At 47.2% G+C, this 24,082-nt stretch overlaps 1 long non-coding RNA gene across 1 annotated transcript; it reads right to left on the bottom strand.

Moving 5' to 3' along the window:
• Positions 1 to 8,378: 8,378 nt before the first annotated feature.
• Positions 8,379 to 12,689, bottom strand: LOC138283191 (uncharacterized). Its single transcript, XR_011201120.1, has 3 exons — positions 12,522 to 12,689; positions 9,895 to 9,970; positions 8,379 to 8,966 (listed from the first exon to the last, which is right to left on the bottom strand). It is a non-coding gene; the product is annotated as an uncharacterized lncRNA (long non-coding RNA).
• Between the last annotated feature and the right edge of the window lie 11,393 nt (positions 12,690 to 24,082).

Below are 24,082 nucleotides of genomic sequence, written 5' to 3'. Positions count from 1 at the left end.
AGCTGGATTTGGTACCATGGGACAACATTTAATCACAAAGTCATTTATTTTTCTCAAATTCTGGACAATTCGAACTTTCCCACAGGGCTTTATCAAACCCATTATCAGTGAATTACACGGGATGCTCAACATTTCTTTCAGGACCACTTGTTTCACAAATTCTGCAATTATTTTGGTGATCTTCATAAGAACATCTTGTGGCATGTGGTACTGGGAAATATGAGGAAAAATCGCATTCGGCTTTACGGAAACTTTAATTGGCTCAACTCCCTTTATCAGACCTATCTCTTTCCCTGTCAGGGCCCACACTTTCTCTTTAACTGTTCCCTGTAAATCAGAATAAAGCTCCTTCACTGTGAACACTAGAAAGAAATCAATCAGAGGGTATTCTTCATTTGTGTTTTCACATTCGATCTTGGGAGCTGGGCCATCCTCATCATCGCTATTTGTCTGTATCTCGATTCCATCATTTGAACAAGTAACCAAGCACGTAGTTTTACACAGCAGTAGAGATACTTGAATCACAGACTACAAATTTGTGTAATCCCTGAAAGTTGCCAATTTTAACCTGTACTGGATCTGTTATCGGGTTGGTCACATACTGATTTGCTACTCCTACAATCTGGACTGTCTTCCCTGAAAGGGGCAAATTCAGAACTTCTGCAGATCTTACTGTGGAGCGTGTAGCTCCGGTGTCAACCAAGAAGGAAACTCTGAGACCCATGACTTTTCCCTTCACAAAGGGACCTTTCTGATCTACTTCTAAGGAAGCTGCAAGCACACATTCCTCCTCATCCGAACTCTCGCTCACCCAATCATCGTTTATTCCATTCTCACTTCGTAACAGGAATTGGTGTACTGTGTTATTACTTTGGTTGGACCTCTGACCTGTTGAGGAAGCATCACCTGCTGCTGTTCCATTAGGGCTTGAAGTATTTGGATTTGCTGTCTAGGTACCATGGGTACCCGCTGTTGCATCGGCTGCAACTGTGTCATTTGTACATGTGGCATGCACACCTGCTGCATGGGTTGAAAATTCTGCATTTGATTCACATTACTTTGGAAATTCGGATTAGGTCCTCTCATTCTCAGCCCTCTCATGTTTTGGAACGAGTTCATGTCGTTAGTTTGATGAACTACACTTTACTGCACCATCATCGGACACTCCCGTTTCCAATATCCGACCGCTCCACAAGTGTGACAAGGCAACGATTTCTTCATTCCCGGCACATCATTCTGAACCACTACAGTACTCATGTCTGGACCACAGTTTACATTACCTCTGTGACCTCTACCTCCACACAGGCCGATTTTGAAATACCATGTTTCCCTGCTGTAGATGTGGTAGCTGTTGAGGAAAACTTACCTGCATCACTGTCTGTGCAGCCTTAATTTGCATCACCATTGCCTTTTCTTTCAGCTTTCTCTGCTTCAATTCAATCTCATCAGTACAGTATTTTGCATACTGCAACACCTCATCAATCGGCTTGGCTTGCCAGCAAATCAAATCATTCTTAATCATCTGGCTAACTTCAGGTCTCAATCCTTCCACAAATCTGAACACAAAATGAATCATGTCTTTCGGCTCAATTGTCTCTGTACCACTGTAATGCTTGAATGCCTGCAACAATCGCTCATAGTATGCATGAATCGACTCTTGTGCTTCCTGAGCTGTCCTATCAATTATCTGCCAGTCAATGTTTTTGGGCGAAATACTTGTTTTCAAAAATTCAATCACCTTGTAGTAGTATTTCATTACCTCAGGAACTGTAACTTGATCTCTCTCTGGTTCTTTTGTCAGCCAATCTATACTCCTCTTACACCCCATCCATAGATCAGCTGGAACCACTATCTCTAATGAAGTGTTCAAGTCCTCCCACAGGCACTGGCAACATTTTACCGGCTTCTCTCTCAACCTGGGATAGTCATTTGTAAATCACAGGATGTCACTTCTGCTCCAAGGGACATGAACAAAATACCATCGGGGAATCTCCCTCACTGGTAAAACTATCACCAGATCCTTGTCCTGTTGCACATTTGCAGTTAACTCCGCAGAATCCCTTTTCCTTTTATATCTTTTCTTCACCCATCTGCCTTCCCACTTGTCTAATGCTCCCCAAGTCTGGGCACTTTGAAGTAACTCCCTAAGGTGTGCCTTCATTCCAACGGATCTCATGTGTTCAAAATCTTTAGCTTCAAAATCTAACCTGTAACTCCCTTTCATATGCTTTGTTTTCTCTATTTCTATGCCGTATTTTTCTACTAGGTCTGCTAGCTTCTGATGCACATTGCTCACTTCCCTCATAATCTTCGGGCACAGGTATCTCAATTCTGCTTCTGTGTAGGACTCTAAAATATTTACACCCATAGATCCCTCAATGAGCTCACCCTCTTCCATTCCTAATCTTGTGTAGTTCAAGTACTCCTCTCCCTTTGGAGTACTGTTCAGGGTATTAGGCTTGTCTATCCATTCGGTAAATTGCTGAGCAGTCAAACCTTGCAATAAAATATTGCTGACCTGGACAGGTGGTACCTGTTGCACAACTGCATTTGGGGTCTGCGGTGTCAGTAATTCCAGGCTCTGACTAATGTTCGACCCTATCACAGTATCTGGAGGAACACCGAACGGACTAAGGTCTAGCAATGATCTAGATCCATCAAAGGTCTGTCCCACAGGAGAGGCTACTCAGATATTCTTGTTGCATCTTCCCCTCATTGAATTCTGACTTAGGACTTCCTGTCCATTTGCACTGAGTTTTTCTTGTACAAACAATGGCACAATCTGACCTATGGTAACAGGTACAGATAAAGCTTGGTATGGTAAGTTCTGTGGTTGTGTAGCCCCATATTTTGGCTCATTAGTACAGGCATATCTGCCTGGGTCTCTGTTATCGCAGTGTATCTTGGCATTACCTGTGGCTGCACTTGCAGCAGTAAAAGTGGCGTCGGGTCTGTCTGAACCAACGTCGGTCTCAGAAAAAGCAGTTCTGTAGGCATTATCAGATTTGTGGCAGTTTCCACAATGGGCACATATGGGTAAATTCTCTGGACATTTGACTGTGGCACCTAAGTTTGTACTACTGGAGTGTAGGTGTGTTAAGACTGCTCTGCATCGGACTCTGTGTTGGGCTAGGATTAACCTGCACCGGACTCGCTGTCCCATTAACTTGTGTCAGAGCTGAAGGCTCAGCACGAATGCTTGGACCATTCTCATGTGCTGGATATGGAGGTAGACAATTTCTCAATAGCTGTAGAAGAAACTCATCATTGTCTGATTCCTCCTCATATGCCAAAGATTTTCTAACTTCCCTGCTCTCGGAAGGGCTCTTGTTAGTCTTTCTAGTATCTTTCCTATCTTCCTTCCCACCGTCTTGTGTAATTGCTGGAAATAACTTAATTCCCTGCAAAGTCTCCTTTCTCCAAATTTTCTGAGCATGGTCCCATCCAGCCTCCGCTAGTGTATTTTCTGCCTTTCTCATTCTCCTTTCAAATTTCCGTTGCTGTTGTTGTCTGGCTACTAGCTCCCAAATCGCTAGTGCCTCAAACTGTGCTGGTCTCGGAGAGGGTTTCAGGTCATACAGCACCCTCCCCAGATTTTCTAAACTCCTCATATTGAATGTTTCATTAGCAGGAAACACTAGACTCCCATATCTCTCTGTCACTTTGCACCATTGCTTTAGCCAAAGACATGTTGTGACATCCTTTTCCTCGATTACATTGTAAGCTGGTGTACCTTCTGGTGGTGTAACATCCCCTATACTCTGTAATGTATGTATCTCCTCTAAAAGCAGTCTTTAAAGCTTTGAAAAATGTCATCTTTCTGACCTTTATATTATTCAAAATCAAATCAGGAAGTGACTTTTAATCTCAGAATTCTCTTCACCCACCTTCTCAACCAATTGCGCTTCACAGGCGGCTGCCAATCCATGAGTGACCCTTCTCACTAACCAACCTATCCCAGCGCGGCTCCAATGGCGTCACCCTCACATGTACTGCTGCTGACAAAGTCCTGCGGCTTGTCTTCCCAAACTCAGATTCACACAAAACTAATGCAAAGTATTGCGAGCACTAAACAAAATCAAACCCTATTTGCCGGTTTACTACAGGTAAGGTAACACAATCACTGCAGAAACTTTATGGATTTTTCACCACTATTCTGTCTTTCTTAGCTTCCCTGATTCGCAAGCAAAATTTGGCCAACAAATTTCACTCTTAACTGATCAGTGGGTCTGTCCTGGTGCACATAGGACTCACCAGATCTCACTCAAAAAATTCTTTCACTCACTTTGACTCACTCTCTGACTTGTCGACCACGCCCGATCGACCTATTAGACCAAACAAATTACAACAAAAAAACAAGGGGCATATTTATACTCCGTTTGCGCCGAATTAGCGTCGTTTTCTTCGACGCAAATTCGGCACAAAACTAACGCCATATTTATACTTTGGCGCTAGACGCGTCTAGCGCCAAAGTGTGAGGAAAGAGCGTCATTTTTTTGCGTGAACGCCTTCCTTGCGTTAATGAGATGCAAGGTAGGCGTTCCCGTCCAAAAAAATGACTGCGCCGCAAATGCGTCGTATTTATACTCCCGGGCAAAAATCACGCCCGGGAGTTGGCGGGGCAGAAAACCCCGCATTTGCGCCACTTTTTAACGGCTGGGTCAGGGCAGGCGTTAAGGGACCTGTGGGCTCAAAATGAGCCCACAGCTGCCCTCCCATGCCCCCAGGGACCCCCCCTGCCACCCTTGCCCACCCCAGGAGGACACCCAAGGATGGAGGGACCCACCCCAGGGACATTCAGGTAAGTTCAGGTAAGTATCATTTTTATTTTTTTAAATATTTTTTTTTGGCATAGGGGGGCCTGATTTGTGCCCCCCTACATGCCTCAATGCCCAATGACCATGCCCAGGGGACATAAGTCCCCTGGGCATGGCCATTGGGCAAGGGGGCATGACTCCTGTCTTTACTAAGACAGGAGTCATGTCAATGGCGCTAGGGCGTCGTTTCAAATGGCGCAAATCGGGTTTAGACGTTGTTTTTGCGTCAACCTGACTTGCGCCATTTTTAAGACGCCCTAACGCCATTTTTCCCTACGCCGGCGCTGCCTGGTGTACGTGGTTTTTTCCCACGCACACCAGGCAGCGCCGGTCTGCTTGCGCCGGCTAACGCCATTCAATAAATACGGCGCCCGCATGGCGATTCAGAATGGCGTTAGCCGGCGCAAAACTTTTTGACGCTAAACTGCGTTAGCGCAGTTTAGCGTCAAAAAGTATAAATACGGGCCCAAGTGTCTCATACACTTTTCAATAGACTCTTGAGTCTTAGACCACGCAGGGTCCGTACATCAACAGACACATGGCCAATTTTTTACCACAAAGTGCCACACACATGTGAAGATCGACGACTTCCCTACTCTCACACTTCGGAGTATGCACACTCCTTCTACAACTTCATTTGGAGTACGCAAACTCCCTAAATCCTCACAAACATCTCAATTCACCTGCGATTTACATAAGCTGTGCAAACGCAAACCTACTTCATTCACACTATCACTAGAATGCTGAGAACATCCTCAAACAACCATTGGCAGGCTTCAAGATTCTGGGAAAGTCATTTCAGGACTTGTGGGCACATTTTCTCTCCAATTTGCATCATTGAAATAATAATTTCAAATCTCGGGGATGATGAGCTCTCAAAAGACATGACCATCAAGCTACTACCATTTCTGGGGACACCTATTATTTCTCGCTTACAATCTCTGGAACCAAATACTCTACTACCTCTCTTTCTGGACCGTATGATGGGCTCTTCAGGAGAGAAACCATCAATATCTGCTACCATCTCGGTTGGCGTGTCTGACCCTAATAAGTAAACTTCCAAGGGGATGCAAATAGGCCGATGAACCTTTTGACTGCACTTAAGATGTTCCCACCATATATCCAGTACATGCAGATCAATAATCAATGATACAATCAATAACATTAGTAATCAGTAGGAGTCAGTAATTGTCACACACCATGACTTTGCAGTCATGAATAAACACACCTTTATGTAAAATTTAGAATATTTGTTTTCCTATATTAAACAATGCTAATGTCACGTAGGATAATCTCAAAATCAAATGATAAACATACAGGAACAACACTGGCTGACCGAAATGACGAAAGAATCGCAATCTAATCAAAGCTTGAGCTACTACACGTTCTAATGTTACGGTGCAAATTAATAGCAAGAATAACTGCGCAAACGATATCACAAACATTTGGATTCAGCAAAGAAAAGACATCAAACGTTACTTCATACATTGATTTTCATTAGTGAGGATCCTGGCTAACACCAGATTAGAATTAGCATGTTGGGCTTCATGCAAAACAATTTGGTCAACATAAGTTTGGAAAAACATCCATCTATGGATCTATAAAAATAGTGTGGTTGGTACCTGGAAAGGGAATCAAATAGATATAGCAAGCAATCTCATAGTCAATATATCTATCCTGAGTTTGGATCAGCAAGCTGTGACCGTCTTCGTCATCAGGGCATCAGTCTGGTTGGCAAGGCATTAGGATTCAGCATTAGAATTCAGAAAAGGCAAAATCTTTTAAGCATTAAAGTTAAGCACGTCTCTTCACAAGACGCTTAAGAAAGTAATGGCCTTTTGGAAAAATTAAATGGGCAACTGCGTTGCCTTCTCTCAATGCAGTTCGGCTAAGTTAGATTCCCCAAAGCTACTTCCCAAGTCCCTATTGGTCAAGGGATCGCATGTTCACACTTTGTCCAATAAAACTAAGGACCATATTTATTACTTTTTTTGCGCCACATTTGCGTCATTTTTTGATGCAAAAGCGTGCTAAATTACAAAATACGATTGTATTTTGTAAGTTAGCGCCGCTTTTGCATAAAAAAATTACGCAAATGCAGCGCAAATAAAGTATAAATATGAGCCTAAAACTTCAAATCTACATTTCTACTATTACATGGTTCACATGTTGATGATTGGCTCCTTCCGAACTCTTCTCATTCATCCGGCTCGTGAGGTAACAATATTGTTGCAGCTTATACTCCAGTCAGTGTCTTCATTGTACTCTCCTGGGAAAGTCAGTCTTACACACATTACATTTACAATGTTGCATTAGCAAGAACAGGATCTTCTAGCAAGCAATTCTCAATGGAAACACTTTTTAGCCACAAGCACATTAGGTCAGCACAGTGGAAAATCACAATTGAGTTCTCTAAGCAGGCATTTTATTAAACGCCTAAGAAATGCAGCTTGACATGAGGCGGTGCAACTAGGCCAAGACCTCTGCTAAGTTAAAGCCTACAATTAATAAAGCTAATCCACAATACATAACCCTTAATATGACATATTACTACATTAGTCAAACATAAGCTCAACATTTCATATTAATAAGCCATTAATAAGTACACTTTGTGAAAAATGGTGGCCACTCACATGGTCACACTTTCAAATGCCTACATTATTTTTCTCTAGGTTAATACATTTTCTACGCAAATTCAATACTCAAAATGCATGAATATTCATTAGTAATATCATCAAAACGTCTGCGTTAGCATACCCCTTCCCTTTTGGCCTGGACTGCCCCAGCCAACTTCTCGGACAACCGCCTCTGCACCTGTTCTAAGCGACAACCATAAGTTATTCCCCGCCCTGCACATCTTTTCCAACCCGAGACCCTTTTTGCCTAATCCAAACCTCACCTCACAAACTATTCAAGATTTAGGGCTGGGAGTGTGGGAGAAGCCCTTCACCTATTGCCAGCCACAATGTTAATAACTAACAGGATGGTGGCTCGCCCCTTAAAACGGCTGTTGATATACCCACCGCTGTCCAAAAAGCCCAGTCCCCACCATTCCCCAAAATAGCCACAAGGGCAGACATTCTGTTGGTCAGCAGCAGAGACCACAGACACCTTATTTGTGTGAAAAAGACCTCTTTATTGAAACAGGTGCACATAATATAACCCTGGCCTAAAGCCTTATAAAACAAAACCTCAATATACAGATGGGTTACCTATGTTAAACTACCTCCCACCGCTGTAAAGGTCCCTCCCTCCACAACCTAAACGAGCAAAAACTCTACTGCTTTCTGGTTTAAATTTACTCCCTTGAGGCCTTTAACATCCCATACCTTTTCAATGCAACTATTAATCTGCAACTAATTTAACTTGTTAAAGAACTTTAAACTTCCTGGCGTGTGCTTGTCTACCCGTTCCCTTTTGGTCTGGATTGCCCCTGCCAACAACAATAAACTTGGCTAACCCTTGCCAACCTCTCGGACAACCACCACCCAGAAAAAGGAACCTACCCCTTCTTTTTCTGCCCCCCCTTAACTAGCCACACCACCTTCGAATGCATGTTAAGCGCTGCTGCTATAATTTCGTGAATCTATAGTAGGTAGAGTTCTGTGCCATAAAAGGACAAATGCACACCATCCCCCTGGAAAAATTCTGCAGTATCATAACTCAGGTCCGTGTGTTCAATTCTGCCCATACCATTCCTTCTACAGAAAGTCCTCATCTCTTTGTTAATCTTTCGCCTTGTCCTTTCTATGGCTGCTGATTTTATCGCCCCCCCTCCATACTCTTATGAGAATTAATTCTGTCCACATAAGGTGGCTCCCAGACCATTGTCTTTTGATTTCTAAAAGGTCGTCTTTCATGTCCTGCACTACCACTATGCCCTTTTTTCATAACTAAATCGTTTTCACCTAAATGACTAAGTACAATATCTGGGCATTGTCCCCGAATTAGCAACCTATTCAAACATTGTAATAACTCCGTCTATCACATTCCCCCTTTTTCATGCCATTGAATATGCAGCCTCGCCAGATCGAAGTCCAACTTGTCTCCCTGGGCACGTCTCCGAGCCTGTTTCGCTGCCCATTTAACAAACGAGATGTCCTACTATCCACATGGATAGGCCGGATGCTTCCAAGCCTGGCACTGAACCTGAAAAACACAGACAACACATGTTAGTGTATGCTCATATACTGACTCCACCCTCCCCTCATTTGTATCACTGAAAACAGTCAGAGGACCATCTTCCCAGTTTTATGATATTGTCCCTACTCCACTCCCTTTTTCCAGCTTCCGTCGCCATTCCAATGCGACAGCGATGTGTCCACAGTTCAGAGTCACCATACCCAGCTGGGACAATGCCTGGCTCGAAACCACCAACAGCTGATAGACAGTCACTGGCCTACCATCCTGATGCTAAAAAAATCCTGTCTTCTCCCGCAACTTCTCTCTTCTTCAACATGCTTGCCCAACTTACCAGGGAAAGCTTTGCTACTGGGTACTTGTGCAGGAGTGCTAAACTTACCGTGCTCCCTTTGATCCATCTTGGACTTATGAAGCCAGACTCCCAACTCGTCTCTGCAAGACTCCACCTCCCTCCATAATAGCCCTCTCGTCCCTTTATCCCCCAAGAGCTCAGAAACTCTAAATGCTCCGAAGAACAGCCATTTCCTTAGTGTTGCAAACAGAATATTTTAGCCGCTTCTGACACATACTAATGGTAAGTGTTGGATAACTCCCCAAAGTAGCTCTCATGATACTGGCTGTCTTTTTGGACCAGCCTATCCATTCTCTCTGGCCCACCTTTCAATTATCCTGCCACCCAGTTCACTGGCCATTGGAACATACCCCCAAAACAGCTTGTCCATGAACGCAGTCCATGTCAGCTTGCCTGTTATCGTGACTCTGGACTGTCCCTTATCTATTAATAACATGATAAATTGCAACACATCCTCCACCTGTTCCCCTGCTCCCTTTCACTAGCGGCCCCACAATCTGGAACTCCCCCAAGCCTGACTAAAAGCCTGCTGTGTCGAAAACTGCCAGCAATTCTACCACCAGCTGTAGCATCCTCCATCACCTGCTGTCCACAATTCAAGGGGCATCCTGCTCCTGACCTTGTCTGTGTCCTTGGTCAACCCATGAAATTTCTCCACCTGTAATTGAAACAAATCGTCCGCAGTGTCATTGTTCACACCTGGTACATGTCGCACCCTGAACATAATGTCAAACTTCAGACATTGTAAAACAAAAATCCGCAGCAACTTCAATACTTGTGTGTCCCCAGCTGACTGCTTGCTTGCTACCTGCACTACCGCCATATTGTCAATATGAAATATGACCTTCCTGGGTGCCAATTGTTCTCCCCACATTGACACCACCACTACCAGGAATGCAATACACCTCCCCACTCTTTTCCAGTTCTGTGGCCATTCCTTCGCACACCTCTGGCCCTTGGGTACAGACCGAACCCAATCTCCCCCCCTCAGCGTCTGAGTAAACCTGCACTTCTCACTTCAGCGCTGGCCTCACCCTGAGGGCCACTCCACTGATTGATTCTAAAAAGAAAAGCCACATTCTCAAATCTTCCTTTGTCCCGCTGACAACCGTATGTTGTGGTGTGGTAGCGGTAAACCAGAAAGTGACATCCCCAACCTCCTACAAAATGTTCTCTCCGCTCTCACAACCCTGCATGTGAAATGTAGGTGTCCTAATAGCACCTGTACCTCCTTGACTGCCCCCTTGTTCTTTGTCAACATTGTCTGCTGAAGCAGACACATTTTCAGTTTCTTGTCCACCGGGAAACGGGTCTCATTTGCCCCTTAGTCAAGTTCAATGCCCAAAAAAGGCAGCACTGTGCTGGGATCACTCTTGTTTCTGGTGCTAGCGGAACCCCTAAGTCTGCCATAATCCCAGTGAAAGATTTCCAACATTTCTCGACAGTCCAGGGTGCCCCTCCTTCCCTCAAAATCATCCAAGTAATGATTCACATATCCATACCCCGTTGCCCACATAAAAGCCCATTGTTGGAACGTGCTAAACATTCAAACAATGCAAACCCCATCGGAAAGTGCCTTGTCCACATACTACTGACACTCAAGTTGAATACATAGTAGTTGAAAATCATTTGGGTGCACTTGCAATAAGCATAAGGCAGACTTAAAGTCACCTTTTGCCATCAAAGTCCCCCTACCCATTTCTTTGACAATACACAGGGCCACGTCTACCGAGGAATATGTCACAGAACACTTCCTCCCATATGAAATTGTTGATGTGGAGCTCCCCCCCGGCCACAAGAGATGCTGCATGAGCTTATATTGCACTTTCTCCTTCTTTAACACAACTCCAATGGGTGACACCATCAAGTCTGCCATTGGCCAGTCATTGACCAGTCATTGAAAGGTCCTGCCATTCAACCTTCTCTGATCTCTTTCATCAATTTGTCCTGCACAACCTGTCTCATGTGAGCCACAGATTTAAGATTGCTTACACATCCTCATGCCTAAATACCTCAGAGAGAAACCCCCTTCAAGCCCTTCCAATAGTATTCTAGCATCGTCTTTGTTCTCACACTGTGTCAACCAAACTTTTAATCTACTTAACTTAATGGAAGTAAGAGCTTTTTCCTCCAGCCCCATGCCCACCCTGTCGTCCCCTGAAACCTGAGGAGGGGTATGTTGCTGGTAAGCTGGCAGTCCTCCTGTCTTTGTCCACTGTCCCGTTGCTGCATTTGATTGCCTCCGCGCCAAAACAATTAACAAGGGTGTGTCTGCCTGCACATTTGGAGCATTCATACCTAAACTTACAATACTCCCTTATGCACAATCCTTTATTAAAGTCCCAAAAGTCTTCCATTTGTGCTGATTCCCTTTTAATTGTTGACCCCACCCGTCCCCAAGTGGGACACCCCTGAAAGGGATGATATACTATCAGCTGTGAAAATAGTCTTGCCAAACTTGGCAGGGCCAGTGGTATGGTGCCAAAATTCGAAATCGACCCCCCCCCCATTGTGTGTCAGAGTCTACTGCCTTTTGTGCCTGAACTCGTCATCGTACTGGGCCCATGCTTAAACCCCTTAATTAATTTGTGCCTTCCGAATCATGTCCATTTATTTAAATAGAGCCACACACTTCTCTGGGTGATTCTCGCAATATTCGCTTGCATAAATAAGGAAAGCCGTCGTCCAGTTCTCTATAGTCAAGGGTACCTTTGGGTGTTTAGCCGGCTCATACTCCTCCTCTTTCGAGCCTTCCTTTACCCTCAGCTCCCCATGCAAGAGCTTCAGCATCTCCACATATGCTCTATTCAAGGTCTTTTTTTTTTGTTCGTTGCTGGCATAAGGTGTGCCCCTAATGGCTTTGACACCCCCATATATGGCAATTTTTAGACTTTCAAATCTTTACTCTCCTTGGGTTCTTTCTTATCACCTCCATTGTCCTCTCTTTAGCCTCCCTGCCAGACTTTTCTTCCAACTCATCATGTATTCCTGAATGTGTCCCCCTGATGTGCCACCCTGATTGCCGTCTGTTGTACTACCTCCTGTCTTCTTGTCTGTCTGACCTGCGTTGCCAATATAGTTCTCAGCACCCACTCGTGTGTCTGTCTAATAAGCTCCATTCTGCAATCTTGTATTACCCTTTTGTGACTCAGTCACATCCTCTCCCACAGATATTATCACCGCCTTATGTGCCCCTGCACGATCCTTACCTAGTGCCAAGGTCGGTGCCCATGCCGGAGCTCACCGCCTCGCCAGCTGGTCTCTCTTGGGCATCACTTCCTGATCCCCATTGTGTAGCTTCCTTGCCTTTTCTTCCTGTAAAACAATAACCGTAGATTTATGAGAGTCACCTCTCCCCCCGACCTCCCTCGCCTTGACTCCACCACTTTCTTTCTTCACTCTTCCCCTTGTCATAGTCAAAAAGTTCACCTTCCTCTAAACTCTCCTCATCGTAATGCAGCACTGTATCCTCATTCAAGTAAGTACATTCACCCCCTGTGGCAGCATTTGCGCCTTTCACCCCAGCATTAATTCAACATCACAATCCGGGCTCCATGCCCTACTCGGGTGGGGGGGGACGTACCCTACTCTCCCAAACTATCCACCGAAACCTGCTACTTCCATACATAGGGCTGATCACCAATAGTTTGGTACTCGCTATATGCGTGCACTGCTGATGCAGTACTGGGCTTCTTGTTACGGTGATCTTGCTGTCCCCAGGCGGCGTCCATCTGGCCATAAGGGGTCAAGCCTTCCCTTCGCCTCGGGGTTGCAGAGTCATACTGGGCTCCCCTGAGTCCTCTGCATTGCTGAACCTGGGCACCTGGAAAATAAACTCATGTTCTGGTGGGCTGGTCCCTTAATCACTCCATGCTGGGAGCCCCTCCCTGTCTATGTCCCTTCCTACCCCCCTCAACCTGTCACCCCCTTCTCGCCGGTTTCCCAAAGGCACCCCTTTCCTGTACCACACTTGTGTACACCTTTAGGAGCCTGTCTCTAGGGGTCCCTTCTCGCTCTCTCCTGGTCCACTCTGAGTGCCTCTCCTCCACGCTCCCCCATCTTCCTCCCCCTTCCCTTAACTCCATTCGAGTCCCTCTGCGGGTCCTGGCGCTGCAGAGTTTCTCCTGTGGGGCCCCTAGAATCCCCTTCTCCAGCTGAATCCGTGCCCCTGTGTACGTGCTAAAACCAGCCCTACCTCCTGCACCGTGTCATAGCCCCGCCCCCTTCCTCTGGTGGTCCCTGGCCTCCCACCACTTCTCTTCCCCCATCTGCCCTTTTCGCTTCTTCTCCATAACCCCCCATTACTTTCCCATTCTTCCTCTGGCTGTCCCGCCCCTTCCCAGTTTGCAGCTCTCTTATAAAGGCCCCTGACTAACAGCCACCCCCACCCACTCCCTTTCTTGGCCGTCGTCTTCATATTGAAGTTGTGCCGCCCCCCTCGCTTTGTTGAAATGCCTGTACCTCAGGCATTCCTTTTTATGCATCAACGGATTTGCGGCACTCGCTACTGCAGCCAGCCACCAGGGCATTGCCTGAGCCCATTTACAGATTAAACAGGTATGTCTTTATCAATTTCCTAAATGTAAGGTGGTCTGAAATTAGTTGCAAAGAACAGGGGAGTGCATTCCAGATGCTAGCAGCTGAGAAGGTGTGAATACGCGCTCTCATACTTTTGATTTTTGAACCAGTAGTGATGTGCTCTAGAATACTGGGATGGAGTTAGTAAATTGTGAAGGACTGTGGGGCTGCTGTCATAAATAATTTGTTTGAACATGCTTGGCGATAGGAACCCAGTGAAGTTGCCAGAGGTGTTGAGAGAGGCACCAATTGAGGCAACCCTAAAATATCCTAGCAACTAAATTCTGAGTCAGCTTGATATTTTGGATACATGGAAGGGGAAGATATAATTAATTTCAATAATCTAGCCTTGATCCTTATTACTGCACTGATCACTTGGAATCTCATACCCCCCTTGAAAAAGACAGAATACTACAATCTCAGAGGAAACAGACGAATGAGGTGGTTTTGGCAATTTGGCAGAAAAGTCTAATTTGTCATCAAAGAGAAAACCGAAATTGCACATTAAAGCATACTCAATAGTCAGCCATAGGCCAATCTGTGGCCAATCTTGCTGGGTTATCCAGCTCACGAAAGTGACCAGGGGGTCACCATCTGTGCACTATACTAGCAGTATCAAAAGTTACTTCCGGATTTTTTTCAGTGCTCAGCATGGACACTACACAGCCCACAAAGAACAACTGCAGTTCTCTTGCTTAGAGGATGGAAATGTGAACCCCTTTCATGGTGTCTGTTAAAGGTACAAGACTCCAAAAAAATAAAAATGTATGAATTGTGATATATATCTTGTTAGAACTGTACTTCATCTCTCTTCAACAGAACTATACCAGTGCCACCATACTATGACAGCCTATGATAGTTATTCATTTACATGTCTACTTGCATGGACATTTGCATGATATGCTGGGCAAACTGCATGAAAACGGGAGCTCATCAGATGACAGCATCTCTTTTGTACAAGTATGCTATCACAAAGTTGTCCGTTTTAAGCTTAATTGCCACAAAACCAAGAGACACAGATTTGTCCTTCAAGCGACACCTACGCAGGCCATATAACAAATACAGTATGACACTATAACGGAGTAAGTAGCGTGCTATCTATCTATTACACGCTTCAGCAATAGGATGCGCTAGATAATTGTAATACAGTAAGATTGTGGGCGTGGCCTGTAGCAATCTGCAAGAAACTTCGACATCCATGTTTGCAGTCCCTCTATTTCACACATGGATTTCAGTCAGTGCTATCTACTCTTGCAGCTACGTCTCCCTAGCAATAATTTGAAAGAACTGTGGGTGTGTTGGTGGGCGACATGGGTCGGAATCCCAGATCTAAAACCGCCTGCAAGCCGCCTTCTCAAAGAGCCAGAGTGGCCTCTTGTGGGAGGAAGTCACCTCAAAGGCCATTTGTTCCAGCAGCTGAAAATCCTATTTTGCAACCAGAAGAAGCAGATACATTCCTTCATCTCAGCACACTCTCTTCTGATCTCCACTTTCTCTGCTTAAGTCGATAGGGTCGTTTCACAGGTTATTGTAAGGGCACCACCACTTTAAGCATTGTATGTAGTTGTTGGTGAAATTTATTTCTCTTAATGCACACTGCAGATCTCTGCAAGGTTTCTTCTCTAGCCACCGCTAGCACACCAGCCTCCCAAACCCATGCACTGCCGCTATCTTTCCCAAGGCGTTGGATTTAGTCGCACCTCTAATTACACATTTGTGTAGTACCTCTCTTTCCACTTTTACGGTGCCCCTTGACTGGAAATATAATCTCCTGGTTGCCCCACATCCTTATAAACTTGACAGGAGATCCTGCGGTTATGAATATTCTTTTTTATTTCCAATTCTCCTTCTTTTCACCAAAATATCGAAAAATTAGATTAATAGCTGTCACCATTCATTAACTCTAATATCTTGCTGGACCGTGTTCAGAAGATCTTCCCCCTCTCTTATGGCACGGAAGGTACTGTCCTTTCAGTTTCTGAAGACCTCTATGCCATTCTTGTCCCGGGGATGTGGCAGTAGAGATGTTTGATATATGCGCTACACATAAGAGCTTGAGCCATTAAATGGCTTCAGGGACGGAGACATTTTGTCTTTTCTGTTATATTAAGTGCAAGCTAATATACCTTCCTCTTTTTTGCTATGCCTTCAAGGCCCACAACTGCTGGGTGCCACAGCGATCATCTCAGAAGAGGCCTAATGTACTTAAACATTTGATCACGTTTCTCACTTCTTTGTTCAGATATTTTAGTTTCTATAAATTATTTCCGTATTTGACGAGTTTTCTGAAAATCCACCTCAACTAATAATCACAATCCACGTCATGGTATGCCACAAAAGTCACTTAATAAACCTGTGCTCGATCCTCTGATAGCTACGGCACAGAGCAACCAGGCTTACCTTAGAGGCAAGGTGTAATGTTTTATGTAGTTCTCAAATAGTCAAAGTGAAAACATAGCGCAAAAAAAATCTGAAACCAGTTTAAAAATAGCGAATGTTTGAATAAATACGACAATAAGACCCTCATTATGACATTGGCAGTAAATCCCACTTACCACCACGCTGACGGCCACCAACTTACAGCCGCGGAGGCAGAAATCTGTTCACCATATTATGACACAAACACATCAATCTGACAGAATACAGCCACACACACAAATCCGCCAGACCAAAGGTCAGTGATAAAGTGGCGGTCCCAAAACCCACACCGTTACATCAACAGAACAACACCCACCACATTATTACCCACAAATCACCACAGTGGACATTCAAACCATTGGCGGTACATACAGCCGCACTCACCATGGACACCCACAAACAAAACAACACTATATTGGACAATTCGAACAACACACACCTGACACCCATACACACACCACACCCGCACACCCACACCACTATAAAACACCCACCCACATTATCCATAACCCTTTATGGCTACAAACCATTGCCACCAGAGAGACACCAAGACCACTGACACAACTAGAGCCACACACTACTCACACCTATACAACACTCACACACTCCACATCACACACCCCAAAACATTACCCAACACGCCCTCACCAACACACTTCACAGAACACCCATGGCACCACAAAGACACCCCCGTTTCACAGAGGAGGAGCTAAGGGTCTTGGTGGAGGAAATTGTCAGGGTAGAGCCACAGCTATTTGGAGCACAGGTGCAGCAGATATCAATAGCCAGGGAGATAAGGCTATGGCGGAGAATCGTGGATAGGGTCAATGCCGTGGAACAGCACCCCAGAACTAGGGATGACATCAGGAAGAGGTGGAACAACCTACGGGGGAAGTACATTCCATAGCAGCAAGACACCAACTCGCTATCTAGAGGACTGGCGATGGACCCCACCTCCTCCCCCACGACTCACAGCATGGGAGGAGCAAGTCCTGGCAATACTGCATTCTGAGGGCCTGGCCGGAGTTGGAGGAGGACTGGACTCTGGTAAGTCAACTCTCTTCTGTCATCACCCCCCTACCTCCATGCCATCACATACTCTCACTCTCACTCCCATCACTCCACTACATCCCACACACCCCACCATCACATCTCACTCATCCCAATGCCAAGCCCTGCATGCTGTACTAATGCATGGACACCCCTCACAACCCTGCATGGACACTCATCACTAAAGCATGCAGACCATAGAGAACTAATAATTCCACCATACACTAACATACAGAAATGAAAGCTGGCAGGGCAAATCCAACCATCGAGGGGAAGCCACGGATGTACAATATGTCAGACGCATAAACCATAACACATCATTTACATCCCCACAGGTACCCCAGCCAATGTCACCAGAGAGGAGCTGCCAGCACTATCCAGTCCCTCAACTGAAGAGGCCCACAGTGATGACAGCAACTCTGGTCTTCAGGATCTGGATGACCTACCTGGCCCATCAGGGACCACTGGACGGCCGGTTACCCAGGCCCAGTCACCCACCACCACAGAGCCTCCCCATCATGAAACACCACCACAGCACCCACCCAGCGTACCCACTCCTCTGTCCCCAGGATACGTCAATCAGCAGTGTTTCCACGTCTACAGGGACCCCAGGCCACACCTCGCCCCCAAGACAATCAGGGACCTGGGGTCAGTGGCAGTGGGCACACAGTTCAGGGGACAGGGGCACCCTCCACCAGGGACACTGGGAGGACTGCTGTGCACCAGGGGGAGGACAGGCCTAGGGAACCGACTCTCCAGGAGGCACTCTCCGAGATCCTGGGATCCTACCAACATTCCCAGGACACAATGGGCCAGATCCTGGACAACGTGCAGAAAAAACAGGCGGCTGCAGGAGGGATAGTACCAGGGGATCAGGGAGGAGTTGCAGGCCATCAACAACACCCTGATCTCCATAGCAGGGGTGCTGGCAGACATGGCCAACATTATGAGGGAGGCAGTCTCACACCAGCGGGCCCCTGCCACTAACCAGACATTTGAACAGCCTTTTACCTCTGCTGCTGCTAGTGGCCAGGAGGCCCTGCCACAGGACTCACAGGCCACCAGCAGCCCTCCCCTGCAGAAGGTGAACCACCCCGCAAACGTTCCCATCGATCCAGACAGAAACCAGAGACACTTGCCAAGACCCCCACTAGGAAATGAGACTCTCCTGATTGTCACCCTTGTGTCCCACTCAGTCACCCTGTCCACCTTATATTTAATGTTTTGTGTGTATATATGTTAATTATTGTGGTACTACAACTATTTGTCTTGTGTTTTGTGGCACATTTTCCTTGTGAGTTATTGTTGCATGTTTATGTATCTGTGGTATTGTTTTTTGTTTTGTGTATTGTATTTTTCAATATTTATGAATGTTTTTGTATTTGAATATTGTTAATCTCTTTGCGCAGGATCTGTATATTTATAAATTTGTGATATATTGGTCTGTTTTTTTGTACATACATATTTAATAAATATTTTGTTGGAGTTTATTGCATTGTCTTTGTTTTATACATTATCTTGTTAGTGTGTAGGATCAATGAAGTAGCTCAATATTTTGTTCTTGTACCCTGTCCACCATGAACTGCCATTGTTCCCCTTCCTATGTCCCCATGGACACTGCACCTGTGCTACAAACAGACTGGAACAATACCCTGGACTTTCCTCCATCATCACCCTATCCCGTTAGCACTTCAATAAACACCCTTTGAACAAAAATAAATTTTGAGTATGCCATTTATATCAAATATGTATTTATTGAAACAGGTACACACGTTGCAAATTAACTGTACATAGAATGAGCATAGATTAATAACCTGTAGCTGGCTGTTGTGATCACACCAGGAGTATATGTCAGGTCACCAATGTCTGCAAAATGAATTGCCAGAGAGAATAGTAAGTGGGCATAGAAGTGGGAAATATCAGCATGCCATTGCCACACAGATTCCAACCAATGTCATTGAAATGTAAAGTTACACCGTCCTACCTGTGTGTCATTGGAAGTATTGACGGATCACAGATGTTCTGTTGTTCTCATCCTCATCCTCTGCCTCCTCATCCTCATTGTCCACAGGGTCTACTGCTGGCACACAAGCATCTCCAGTCTCCTCCTCCTGCAGAATATGGACATGAAGTCTGAGGGCCAGGTTATGCAACATGCAGCATGCCACTACTATCTGGCAGACCTTCTTGGGTGAGTAGCACAGGGATCTACCTGTTAGATGGAGGCACCGGAACCTGGCCTTCAGGAGGCCAAAGGTTCTTTCAGTGATCCTTCTGGTTCACCCGCGTGCCTCATTATAACATTCTTCTGCCCTTGTCCTGGCATTCCTCACAGGGGTCAGCAGCCATGATAGGTTTGGGTAACCAGAGTCACCTCCAAATACTGAGGGACAACATTTAGCCACACACTATCCAATATGGCCCACACCATACCCATACACCAACATATACTGGGTGGGAACCAGGGCTCACCTATTAGCCACACCTTGTGCCTCTGTAGTTGGCCCATCATATTTTGGATGCTGCTATTCCTCAGGACAAAGGCATCATGCACCGACCCAGGATACTTAGCATTGACGTGGGAGATGTACTTGTCCGCCAAGCACGCCATCTGAATATTCATGGAATGGAAACTCTTACGATTCCTGAACACCCGTTCATTCTCCTGAGGGGGGGACAAATACAATATGTGCTCCATCAATCGCCCCAATTATGTTGGGGATATGTCCCATTGCATAAAACTCAGCCTTCACTGTGGCCAAATCCTCAACCTGGGGGAAAACAATGTAGCTGCACATGTGTTTTACCAGGGCAGACAACACTCTTGTCAGCACGTTTGAGAACATTAGCTGTGAAATTCATGCTGCCAAGCCCACTGTCACTGGGAAAGAACTAGTTGCCAGGAAATGGAGTACTGATAGCACTTGCACAAGAGAGGGGGATCCCAGTGGGGTGACGGATATCAGATATCAGGTCAGGCTCCAATTAGGCACATAGCTCTGTGATTGTGGCCCTGTCAAGTCTATAGGTGAGGATAATGTGCCTGTCCTCCAGTGTTGCCAAGTCCACCAGGTGTCTGTGCACGGGGTATGTCTTCATCTCCTATTCATCTGCAGTGGTAGGAATCTAAGGGACAAAGGAGTGAGGAGCCGGTCACCACCTGAACAATGGAGCTACAACAGTAGTTTGCATTCTGTAAATATGTAATTGTCAGTGTGATTTGTCCAGTATGTGTTAATATCTCTTGTGATGCAGCATTATTCCAGAGGCCTGTTCCCCTCACTGAAATGGCGTCCGCCTGTCCTGTGTGGGGGGACAGGTGGAAGTGAGGTAATTCCGCTGACGTTGTGCGCTGCTGCGGGAGGCGGTCGGGAACCGCTGTGCAACTCCTCATTGGTTAACATTGGGCCCTATGGGGTACAGTGGCCAATGGTGATCTACGGCGGCGGTGATGGTATGCACCGTCGTGGACGTGACTGCCATTTTCTATCATATTCCTCACTTGCTACCTGACCTTCCATAGGAGAGGACCTACACTGCATGTGCTGCTGTGACCTGTGTCTGGAACCTACCATGGGCTGTGTGACTGGGGAAAGAGCCCCAGTCTTCACTTCAGAGGAGTTGAAGAGACTGATGGATGGGGTCTTACCCCAGTACGGACTGCTGTATGGGTCTCCAGACCAACAGGTGAGTACACTGTAAGCACAATCTATGTGGGAAGGATGCATGGAGTGGTGTGTGTGAAGTCCTCCTGTAAAGTGGGGAGGGTGGATGTCCTTTTGGCGGTGTACAGGTTGTGTGCTGGGCTATGTGTGTGCCAATGGTGATGGAAACGGGTATGATGGGCCATATGTGTAATAGGCTGGACTCGTTGTCTAATGGTATTTCCCTGTGTGTATTGCCTCTGCAGGTCAGCGCCCATCAAAATAAAGGTATATGGTGTACCATCGCCAAGGAGGTGTGGACCTTGGGGGTCTATGGCAGGCAGAGAACCCACTGTCGCAAACGGTGGGAGGATCTGAGACACTGGGCACGGAAGACGGCGGAAGCCCAGCTGGGGATGGCCTCCCAACGAGGAATAGGTGCCCATTCGAACCCTGACCCCCCTGATTGCAAACATACTGGTGGTGGTGGCCTATCCAGAGCTGGATGGGCACTTTAGGGCATCACAGCAGCCACTAGGGAGTGAGTACAGTGCCCATCATTACAGCTTACGCATGGTAGGATGGTATCCGGGTGGTGGATGTGTGTCAGTGGGTGCCCCTAGGCCAGGCATAACATTGCAGTGCAGGTCCTCTGGTGGCTAAGGTTCTGAAGGGATAATCCTGCTACCTAGCTCGTAGGCATCCACTACTGGTCAGGACTGCGTGGGCCCTAGTGTGCTGCATTTTCCAGTGTGAGCCCCTACCCATGCCTTGGTGGCTAGCAATATCACTGGTAGTGCAATGCATAGTGCATAGGCCTGTTCCCTGTTTGTGAGGGTGCTGTGTACGCAAACTGTGGTGTTGGCTATTGACCCAATGTATCCTTTGTCTCTCTCTCCCCTCCTTTCTTGTTTTGTCATCCTGTCCTTATGTGCATTAGCATCATCTGGCAGAGGAGCAGAGGCACTGGTGATGGAGGGAGCTGCATCCCACAGGACCCGGGACGCAGAGTCCACCGATGATGAGGGCACCAGTGGGATGGAGGGCGAGGGGAGCACCACGGCGGAGAGTGGAGGGGACACTTCAGACACAGATACCTCCTCCGATGGAAGCTCCCTGGTGGTGGTGGACACTTCTGTGACCATCCCAGCTACAGCCGCCACCCCCGTACCAGTACTACCCTCCCAGCAGCCCATCATCGAGTTGCCCGTGCCCACTCACCCAGGAGGGTGGGCATCTCCTTTGCCCCAGGCACCTCAGGTCCTGCCCCAGTAAGCCCTGCTGCCCTGAGTGAGGAGGCTATTGACCTCCTGAGATCCATCTCTGTAGGGCAGTCAACCATTGTGAATGCCATCCAGGGGCTGGTAGCCCAGATGCAACAATCTAATGCATTCCTGGAGGGCATTCACACTGGATTGGTGGCCCAACAGAGATAGATTCAGGTTCTGGCCTCCTCTCTGATGGCAGCCATTGTCCCTGTTTCTACCGTCCCCCCTCCAACTTCCACTGCCCAGGTCTATTCTCCTCAACCCCAACCCATCCCAGGCACACATACAGACAAGCAAGCACACAAGACAACACCCAAGAGTGTCACAGGCAAACACAAGCACCACACTTCATCCCACAGGCACTCACACAAGCACTATCCAGTTGCAGACACAACAACATCCACTATTTCCACTGTCTCCCCCTCTTCCTCCTCCTCCACCTCCCACTCCCACCTAGTTACGTCCACACTCACACCTGCATGCACTACATCATCATTCACTACCAGCAACATCACCACACCAAGCAGAACACACACCTCACTGGCAGACACCTCCACAACATCCATGCACACGTCCCCTATGTCCTCTCCAACTGTGTCTGTCCCCCCCTCCTAAAGTACACAAACTCAAGCACTCAGACACCCAACAGCCATCCACCTCACAACAGCATTCAGCCCATGCACCTGCACCTAAATCCAGCAGACAGACACCTTCAACAACCACTCCCTCATCCCTCATTCCCATTCCTTTTCCCTCTTCCCACCCCAGAGTCCCTAAAAAAATGTTCCTATCCACCACCGACCTCTTTCCTGCCCCTCCCTCCATCCTGCCCGTATGGCCAGGGTATCACGAACCCAGCCAAGCACCTCAGCCACACAGTCCACGGGCCCAGTTCCATCCGCAACCACATTTACCAAAGGGGAAGGAGCCTGCACAAGCCAACCTAAAGGGGAAGGAGCCTGCACCAGCAGGCAAGAAGGGCAAGGTGCCTACACCTGCCACCCGAAAGGCCAAGGAGCCTGCACCAGCAGGCAAGAAGGACAAGGAGCCTGCACCTGCCACCCGAAAGGCCAAGGAGCCTACACCAGCAGGCAAGAAGGGCAAGGAGCCTGCACCAGCAGGCAAGAAGGGCAAGGAGCCTGGTCCATTAGCTGTGACGGAGCCCTCACCACCAAGCATGGTTGTGCATCCATCCGAGGGTGCAGGGGATGTGCAGATGCCTCCCACCACCAGCAGCACCACCACAGTGCATCCGTCCATGGGTGCAGGGGATATACAGGAGCCTCCCACCACCACCAGCACTACCACAGTGCATCCATCCGAGGGTGCAGTGGATGTGCAGGAGCCTCCCACCACCAGCTGCACCACCACAGTGCATCCATCCGAGGGTGCAGGGGATGTGCCGGAGCCTCCCACCACCACCAACACAGTGCAGCCGTTACCGCTGGCGGACGCAATGTAATCCTGCGTCCATTAGCTGCTGTGCGGCCTGCCCCCTCCATAACCAGTGGGCAAGTCACCCACTCGAGAGACTGTGGCCTTGTACTCCCCAGGACCAAGCACAGGGTATGTTGCCCCTCCAGAACCAGTGGGGTATTCACCCACTTGAGAGACTGTGGCCTTGCACTCCCCAGGACCAAGCACAGGGCATGTTGCCCCCTCCAGAACCAGTGGGGTATTCACCCACTCGAGAGACTGTGGCCTTGCACTCCCCAGGACCAAGCACAGGGCATGTTGCCCCCTCCAGAACCAGTGGTCTTGTTTCAGCTCCCGGATGAGGTGCCTGCCTATTTACCAACTGATGCCCCTGCA

This window comes from Pleurodeles waltl, chromosome 3_1 (genome assembly GCF_031143425.1).
Source record: "Pleurodeles waltl isolate 20211129_DDA chromosome 3_1, aPleWal1.hap1.20221129, whole genome shotgun sequence".
Classification (NCBI taxonomy): domain Eukaryota; kingdom Metazoa; phylum Chordata; class Amphibia; order Caudata; family Salamandridae; genus Pleurodeles; species Pleurodeles waltl.
Note: the sequence above shows the minus strand (reverse complement) of the source record. Positions and strands in the feature narration are given on the sequence as shown.